The following is a 10,039-nucleotide window of genomic DNA, read 5'->3' as shown; positions in this document are numbered from 1 at the left end:
GAAAGTGAGGATGATACCGATATTGAGGACGTGCAGGGGGTAAGCAAGTGAAGGTTGTTGCCATGTATCTGACATGTGTAAACAACTAAAAATATATTTATTATGCATCCATCTAATATTCGTACTTTTTATATTTACTTGTCTAATATTTTGCAGACATGGCACCAGGAGGCCGTTGTGGCCGACTTCCTTCCACACTCTCGACTGCGTCAAAGTACAAGGTTGATCCGGCGACCTTGAGACCAGAGGAGCACGTCGGTGGTGTTGCGGCACCATCGTTGTCTAAGCCATCTGGACCTCAGCCAGACATTGATACCACAGATGCGACTGATACGCAGGGTGAGTTGCTGACCATGATGAGTAGTGTTGGTAAGGCTACGATTAATTTATTTACATTTCAATTATTGATGGTTATTCACGTGTGTGATTATAATGTTGTTCTTAATTTAACTCTAGTTTCAGCATCTACATCCATGGTGAGGTCTAGCCATGGTGCAGCGAAGAACATGTCACTGAAGAAGCACCTGGAGAGGACTAAGCAGCGGATTCGGATCGACATTCCTCTAGGCTACACAGCCCCGCTCAACGATTGGTGCATCTCGTGGACTCGAGAGCTCGGCATTATATGCCAATAGTATGCTCCAGTCACAACCTTCTGTTGGCCGTAGGTGACTCAGGAGCAGCGCATGGTTCTTTACATGCACTTTTTGGTAAGTAATCCCAATTTTTTTTTGTTTGTTTTTTTTACTTTTAATATACTAGCCAATTAACAACTATCTAACATTCTAATTGTATTACCTATATAGGAGGAGTTCGATATGGACATCCTCGATGCTGAGTAGCTGAAGAGGGCGGTGGACGTCCAACTATGCAGTAAATTTAAGAGCTATCACTCGAAAATGCACGAGCATTTTCGGGCGATGGGAGATCAAGCAGAAGCACGCCTATACGATAAGATATCCCAAGAGGATTGGGAGGTGGTGTGTCGCCATTTTTGCGACCCACACTATCAGGTGATGTGTTTGTATTATAGTCACTACTTTTTCACATTGATGTCGCTAATAAACCATCATTACATCTTTCTTGTAGGCTATATGTGAAACAAATGTTGCAAACCGCAACAAACTCCTTACGATACATTGCAGTAGGTCGAGGTTTTTCGTAAATCATCGACGGGTAATTACTATATATACAAATGTCTGACGATTACAAGAATTAATATTAATGATGTCTTATATGATAATGTAGCATGATCCTGAGACTGGCGTAGAGGAGCCACTGTTGGATCTTTATCAAAGAACATACCAATGGCGATCGGGGGAATGGTGCGAGGGTGCACAAGGAAAACATGTAAGTCAAAGAAAATATTTAGTTTATTACTTGATTCAAAACATCGAAGTTGTATTCTTACTTCTTCCTTTTTATCATTTTCATGGCTGAAATTAGGCACGGATGGTCGAGCTGAGGGATGCACTTGTTTCAGAGGGGAGTCAGCAAATAACGAATTTCCAGATAACTACTCAGATGCTTGGGGAACGAGCGCGGGGGGGGGGGGGGGGTGGTGAAAGGTCTTGGAAGTGGATACATCACCCCAACAAAATCATCATCTATGGGTGTGGTGGCTTGTGCAGACATGGAACGAGCATGTCGAGACGTCGAGTCTCGTGCGGACGAGATGGTTTGACGGATGCAGATGGTGGAAATGGAGAACCAGGAATTGAAAGACACGGTATCCACCATTGTAATGGAGAACCAGGGATTGAAACACACGTGTCCATCATTGTAGTGGAGAACTAGCAATTGAAATACACGGTGTCCACCTTTCAAGCCCAGCTGGAAGCCATGATGAATAGGCAAGCGTAGGTTGAACAAATGATGTGCCAATCTCGACCAGATGATGCGAGTGGCTCCTCTCATTAGAAGGTATGTAAAACGTAATTTGAACTACATGCTAGTGCACAAAGTTTATTGTTTTTCTAATTAAACATGAGTATGACAAGCATCATGTTTGGTTTGTGGATCGTGTGATTTTTGTTAATGGAACTTAAGAACTTGATGATTGGTTGGTTAAAAAACATCCAATAATTTTTTATGTGGATAGAAATAGACATGAGGTTATTAAGATAATATGTTGCATAATTTTATCACATTTTGAGCATCCAATCAAAAATTTTGGTTTTTGGTGAATGTAGTTATAGTTTGACTTAAATAGAGAAATATCAGTTGAAAAATACCCAAAACACATGTATTTGATTCGTTGCATAAATTGTGACTTGGCTGACATTTGATAAATTTACCCTAATAACTTCCTCATAAACAAAGTGTGAATTAAGTTTTGACTCAACTACTATGATATTGAGAAAGACTTCTATTTAAGGAACATTTGCTCATATAGGATTTAAAACTTATCAATCATGAGATGTTATAATAATGGTTAAGCTTCCTAAAACGATGTCATGAACCACCAAAAGTATCTGTTGGAAACTTGACCGTTAAGCCTCCCGTTGGGAGCCATTTTAAAACCAAAGCCCCGTCGCCTGAGAATCCCAAAATCTCTCCTTCCTATCCATCGATCTCTCTGCATGTGTGCACTTTTTTCTAAAGAGAAGAGCAGAGAAGAGAAAAGAAAAGAAATTTACATAGATGGGTTTGGTCGTGGTGATGTCTCTGCCTCTGATTCTATTCTACCTCATGCTTGGCTTCGATTGCTACTTTCTGGGAAAGGCCATAGGAAGGCAAGATCTGCGCACCAATGCTTAGGTCTACGACATGTTGACACCACCAACCGGTTGCCTTGCGGCTGCTGCTGCTGCTGCTGCTGCGCCGGCAGCATACCCTTCCAAACCAGACTACTTTGCCAATGTTTGACTTGTAGGGTAGCTTTTATTTACTTAACATATTCATTGATTCTTTCTGCCATATGTATAATAAAATAAGTGTCTTGTGTGTCAAGGGGTTGTTGGAATTTTAGTGGAGAATGTATATCTTTGGGTTTGTAATGTGTGATGAATTGATGATGATATATAATTGGATTTTTAATTAATCGTTTTGGGCAGTTTTAGAATATGGGTTGATGTAATTGTCATGAAGGATTCATGATTTTAATGAAGCAGAGATGTTCATCATTCTTTCTGTATCTACTTGAGCAGAAGTCATTAAACTGTTTATATATATATATATAATAGAGTCAGAGCACAACGATGGGTATATAAAAAAGGGAGCTTCGATCAATCCAAATTCTTGGTCTCAATTTCTCCTTGTATTAGGAATATATAGGAGCAGATTATTAATTCAATGGGCATCCAAAAAGAATAAAAGAATAGATTCATGAGACAATTAGCAGAAACGCGCCACCTCCCACCCCCACCCCACCCCACCCCACCCAATTGGAACATGTAGCACACCCACAACAAGTGGCGATAGACAACACTTTTCCCTTTTACCTTTTGTTCAAATGCTAAAAATTAAATGGTTGGAGGCCAAATGTTATATGTCAACATTCACCTTAGCGCAAGAACAAGACATGTGGGAGGCCACCAACCAATAATACATGTTCAGTCTAATCATTTTTAAGTCATCGTCATGAATGGAAAAGTGGTAGGTGTAAAATTAAATAGGACATCTTCAATTTACGTTAGGAACCAAGTTAGTAGGATAGGAGCTTGAAATAAAAAGCTAAGACAATTACAAAGTGAAAAAGGAAGTTACTCAACACAAAGTGAAGAAAGTGTCACCTAATTGGTTGAGGACGGGAGAAGGAGCATATCACTAGGATAAATTAAATTTGGACATCTTCAATTTAATTTAGGAACCAAGTTAGCAGGCTAGGGAGCTTGAAATAAAAAGCTAAGACAATTACAAAGTGAAAAGGAAGTTACTCAACACAAAGTGAAGAAAGTGTCACCTAATTGGTCGAGGACGGGAGTAGGAGCAAATCACTAGGATAAATTCACTACAACAAAATGACTTCTAGAAGGGGTAAATTCACTTGTAAAAAACTAAAATAATTGATGGCCGAGTTAGTCTATAACCATAATGTAGAATTATAGATATTGTCCGTCTGATTAATACTGATTCAATAAGATTAGATAATGTCAATTAAATGACTGGTTGTCAGATAGACCTAATAATAATGAGACATTCTAGTTAATACTGATTTAATAGGATTAGATAATGTCAATTAAATGAATGGTTGTCAGATAGAGACCTAATAATAACGAGATTATTATTTGTTTTTCAATGAGTTGCAATTATATTAAATTGGGTTTCCATCTTTTGCCTCTCTTATATGCTCAATGTCTCTACCTCCCATCTTCATGTAACTCCCGTTGGTGTATACATAATAATCTCAAATATGTGAGATATGCAACATAGTATAGGTTAACTTCACCTAAAGAGATTTTGCATTAATAATATGCTTGAAGATGTTTTACATAAAGGATTTACATAAAGGATGCTCAGTACTTGAAAACATGCAAAGAGAAGATCATTAATAATCTTGAATATGTGAGATGTGCAATTTTTACCACCCCCGTAAACCTAGATTCAACTAAATGACCTGGAAACTCTTAAAAAACTAGCAATAGACACCTAGCACACAAATGTTAACATTACAAGACCCCTATTGCCACCAACTGCTACGGTCTTGCCATGTGTCCAGTTTTTGTCTTGACCTTTCTAGTCCTACAGAGCAGCTTGAATACAGAAAAGAATACCACAACCTTTGTAGACACCTAGCGCACAAATGTTAACATTGTAAGACCCCTATTGCCACCAACTGCTACGGTCTTGCCATGTGTCTAGTTGTTGTCTTGACCTTTCCAGTCCTATGGAGCAGCCTAAATACAAAAAAGAATACCGCAACCTCTTGTTGAAAAACCTAGTTCTAGAGAGAGAGAGGGAGATAACTCTATAGAAAATCAGGAAAATTCAGTGACAATTAAGGGAAAATACAAGAAATTTAGAGAGAGAATTAAACTAAGTTAGAAGAAGCTGAAAAATCAAGTAGGTGTTCTTAATTTTGATTTGTTCACCTAGGGATTTTGGGTATCTAAAGGAAACAATGGTAGAAACTTGCATAAGGTTGAATCCTAATTAGGAAGATTTAAGCTTGTTATCTCTAATTACTTGATATGGTTGCATAATGCATACATGTTTGTTTTTATTTTTATCATAGTTGTATATCTTGTTTAGTTGGGAAATTTTCATATGATAGATATTCATCTTGTAAGGATGATAGCTTTACTTACTATGTCAAACCTTGTGTATGCATATGTCAAATTTTTATAGTGTGAAATAGATAACACTAGTTGTCGTGGCTGTAAAATTGTGAAATTTAAGTAAGTAGGGATTGTGTCTCCCTTGGGTGAAAGGCCCTAAATCTCCGTAGGGTATTTCTGCATTAAGTAATGGTTGGCCAAGCTATAATTTGGAACTTGTTGGCATTTTTGCATTAAGCGGCGGTTAGGAAAGCTGGAATTTGGCACTTGTTTGAGATAAAATGTGCGCTTAGTTGGAGAACACTGCTATATTTGGAAAAAAAAGTGTAAATGTATGTTATTTAAATGTTATGTTATGGTCACTTTAGATGAATAAATTGCCTAGAATTAAGAGTGTGTTCATGCATATTGTTTTGAATAAAGAGTGTGTTCGTGCACCTTATGATCATGCATACATGTAAGACATCATGTGTTAAGTATTGAAATCCTTATTTGAATAAGGATGTGTACTGAGCTTGTGGTTGCTCACCCTATTCCATATACCTAGATGAATAACAATACTAAACTGAACTCAATACTATCTACTGTTCTCTGCTATTTATATTCTTTAATAGATAGATTATATATTGTGATTTGTTGATTGCTACCTGATTGCATGCTAGTCTAGAATGCCTCATGTATGGCTGATGCAGCTGATGTGTATTGCATGCTAGTAGTGGATATAGGTTCTCGTGTGCCTTGAATTGAATTATAAATGGCTTATTTAAATCTATCAGGTACAGATTTTATGTGAAAATGTCCAATTTACAGACGACATGTTGCCAAAATTTCATTAAATTTTTTTCAAAAAAAAAAAACCATTTACAATGATAATTATGACAAAATGAATGTTAAAATATTTTTGAGAGGATTAGTAAAAGTTAGGAATCATAAGAAAGGAGGGAATGTAGGCTTAGTTCATTTAAAGAAGCATTCATTTTTATATTTTTGGTCTGGTAAGCCTAAAGCATTCATTGTCGAGCCTAAATAATTGAAAATCTTAAAAACACTTGGTTAAGGATTAGAAAATTGGAAAAATGCATAAGTTGAATATATACATAATTCAGAAGGAGCATCATCTTCATAATTCTTTAAATTAAATGTTCTCATTGTAATAACCCGAAAAATTTTTTTAATTAAAAAATTTAAGAGTAATTATTAATTAATTAATTTATTAATTAAACAGTATTAAATTAATTAAATAAAAAAATAATAGAAAATTTAAAGATAAATTATTATGAATGAATGAATTAATTAAGTATTATTAAATTTGATGTATTAAATAAATAATATGATATACATATATATAGAATGGTTAAAGTATATATATATATATAAATATATATAAATATATATAATATAATATAATATTATTATGTTATATGTAAAGTAAGTTAAAGAAAAAAAAAGAAAGAAAAGAAAAGAAAGAAAGAAAGAAAGAAAGAAAGCTGGAAGCTTCAGAGAGAAGCTTCTTGCAAGCCTCTCAGTCTCATGCTCTCCTTTCTCCGCCTCTCCGTCTCCGCTTCTCTCTCTCCCCTAATTTCTCGACGAATATTCGACCGATCGGGAAACATAAGGTGCCTCTAGATTCCTAACTCCGTCACTAACATTTCTACTAGAGTAGATTTGTCGTGGGAGCGGCGTAAGCACCATTCCTGGGGTAAGACAATTTCCCTCTAATTTCTTAATTTCTTGTTAAATCTGCTATTAAATCGACGATCAAACACCACCATGGGGTCCTAGTCGTGATCGTCATCATTTTGACACAAGTAAAGTTCCATTTGGGATTTTCTAGACCCCACTCCAAAGCGGGAGTGGGATTTGGGAAATTTGGTAATTTGGCTAAATTTAAGGGTATATTTATTTATTTAGAATTTATGGGTTTAAGAAATATTAAAATAATATTTTATTCAGGATTAATTACATGGAATTAGGATTTTTGATTTAGGGTTCGGGTGAGCGCCGCAGGTATTTTTCGAGGTCCCTGTTGGTGTAGTTCGAGAAACTAGGTAAGGGGAAAAATATATATTAAATCAAAATTTTTATGAATTTAATGAAAAATAAATTGTGTTATATATACGTGTATATGTTTTCGTATGAGTTTAAAATGTTAACCATTTAAATTATGTTTTTTTGAGTTTAGGGCTATTTATTTGATATGTATATGCGAAAATGAACTGATGAAAGTGGAAAAATATTTTCAGGGTAATTATGTAAAGAATGAAAGGTATTTTCGATATATAAACGTTAAATGTTGGTTAACTTATTTTACATGCAATGTATGAATTTTATTGATAAATTGTATGGTATGAGTAAAATAGAATTTTGTGTGGAATTATGTTATATATACAAGATGCAAGATATATAAAAAATGAAATGAGTATGAAAATGATATATAAAATATGTTGCATGTGAGTGTTAATGCAATCATTGGAACAACCATGACTGAAAAGATGCTGACCATGACTAAAAGGATGCCGAAACTAACCAACAACGGCTGAAAAGATGCCGACCACGGCTAAAAGGATGCCGAAGCTAACCAACCACGGCTGAAAAGATGCCGACCACAACTAAAAGGATGCCGAAGCTCACCAATCACGGCTGAAAAGATGCCGACCACGGCTGAAAGGATGCTGAAGCTAACCAACCACGGCTAAAAAGATGCCGAGTATTTATGAATTAAAATAAAAAATGAGTATGAAATGAAAATGAATGAAGTGGAATGAAATGAAAAATGTGAACGATGAAATGTTGACCATTACGTAAAGTGAAATGCAATACAATGTTTAAACTATGAACATGAACAAATGTGAATGATTGAATAATGACAGAAAAAATAAAGTATTATGATATTAGAAGCACCTATGTACGTAGAACATGATGTGATTGGGCGGGGCGTACTCTTTGCCTGAAGGCTTACTGAGGAAGGCGAGTGTACTAGTAGCTTCAGATGTGGCAGTAGCTACATAACGTACTAGGGCAGAGAAAACTTACTTGTATGGGCGGGTAGATTTTCCTATCCTTAGGGCCTTTGCTGGTAAGCTATTGTTAAACGGTGTGAGTACAAGATCAATTTAATACTTGACGGCTTACTGAGTAAGGTGAGTGCCCTGGTATGCCTTAGTTGTGATCTTCGGGTTGCCTAAGTATCAGAGCAGAGGGGTGCTACTTGTATGGGCGGGTAATCACCCCTATCCTTAGGTAATCTCGTGAGTTAAATCTTTTGTATGTGTTTGGTTTAGGATCAGAGAATAATTTTAGAAAATATGTTAAATATTTTCAAATGTTAAATAATATGTTATATATAAACTCATGATGACCACACACTGTTTTAATATATTGTTTGTTCCATTACTGAGATATGTCTCACCCGAATATAAATGTATCTTTTTCAGGATTTCTTCGAGATCGAGTTTTGAGAGCTCGAGGTTTTTATAGCATTATTGGGAAATAGAAAAAGAAAAGGGTATATTTCTATGTTAATTTTGAGAAATGTAAATATTTATGTTTTATGTCTTTATGTTTTAAGACTGTTGAGTAAGGAATGATTGTGAAAATACTAAAATATTTTGGGAGTTATGTAAATTTATGGAAATGCAGGTGATGGATGATTTATTATGGACTATAGTTAGAATTAGTAAATTCTAGTATTATGTTATATGGATATTATGTTTATGTTTTCCGCTGCGTATCTATTGATTTATAGATTATCAGGATTTTATCAGGTATAACGCATTGGACAGGTTTAGGGGTTCGGGGTGTTACACTCATCATCTCATAACATTCATGTCCATATGTCTAGATGAATAACATTACTACACTGAACTTAATACTATCCACTGTTCTCTGCTATTTATATTCTTTAATTTATAGATTATATATTGTGATTTGTTGATTGCTACCTGATTGCATGCTAGTCTATAATGCCTCCAATATGGCAGATGCAGTTGACGTGTATTGCATGCTGGTAGTGGATGTAGGTTCTCGTGTGCCTTAAACTGAATTATAAATGACTTATTTGAACCTATCAGGTACAAGTTTTATGGGAAAATGTCTAATTTATAGACGACATGCTGCTGAAATTTCATTAAAATTTTTCCAAGAAAAAACCATGTACAATGATACTTATCATAAAATGAATGTTAAAATATTTTTGAAAGGATGAGTGAAAGTTAGGAATCATAAAAAAGGAGGCAATGTAAGCTTAGTTCATTTAAAGAAGCATTCAGTTTTATATTTTTGGTCCGATAAGCCTAAAACATTCATTGCCGAGCCTAAATCATTGAAAATCTTAAAAACACTTGGCTAAGGATTTGAAAATTAGAAAAAGGCATAAGTTGAATATATATATATAACTCAAAGGGAGCATCATCTTCATAATTCTTTAAATTAAATGCTCTCATCATCTCATAACATTCATGTCCATATGCCTAGATGAATAACAATACTACATTGAACTCAATACTATCCACTGTTCTCTACTATTTATATTCTATAATGGATAGATTACATATTGTGATTTGTTGATTGCTACCTGATTGCATGCTAGTCTAGAATGCCTTTTGCATGGCTGATGCAGTTGATGTGTATTGCATGCTGGTAGTGGATATAGGTTCTCGTGTGCCTTGAACTGAATTATAAATAACTTATTTAAACCTATCAGGTACAATTTTTATGAGAAAATGTCCAATTTACAAACGACATGCTGTCGAAATTTCTTTAAAATTTTCCCCAAAAAAAAATCATGCATAAAGATAATTATGATAAAATGAATGTTAAAA

The sequence above is a fragment of the Malania oleifera genome, chromosome 8 (assembly GCF_029873635.1).
Source record: "Malania oleifera isolate guangnan ecotype guangnan chromosome 8, ASM2987363v1, whole genome shotgun sequence".
NCBI classification, from domain to species: domain Eukaryota; kingdom Viridiplantae; phylum Streptophyta; class Magnoliopsida; order Santalales; family Ximeniaceae; genus Malania; species Malania oleifera.
The sequence above is the reverse complement of the archived record's forward strand: the minus strand, read 5'-3'. Positions refer to the sequence as shown.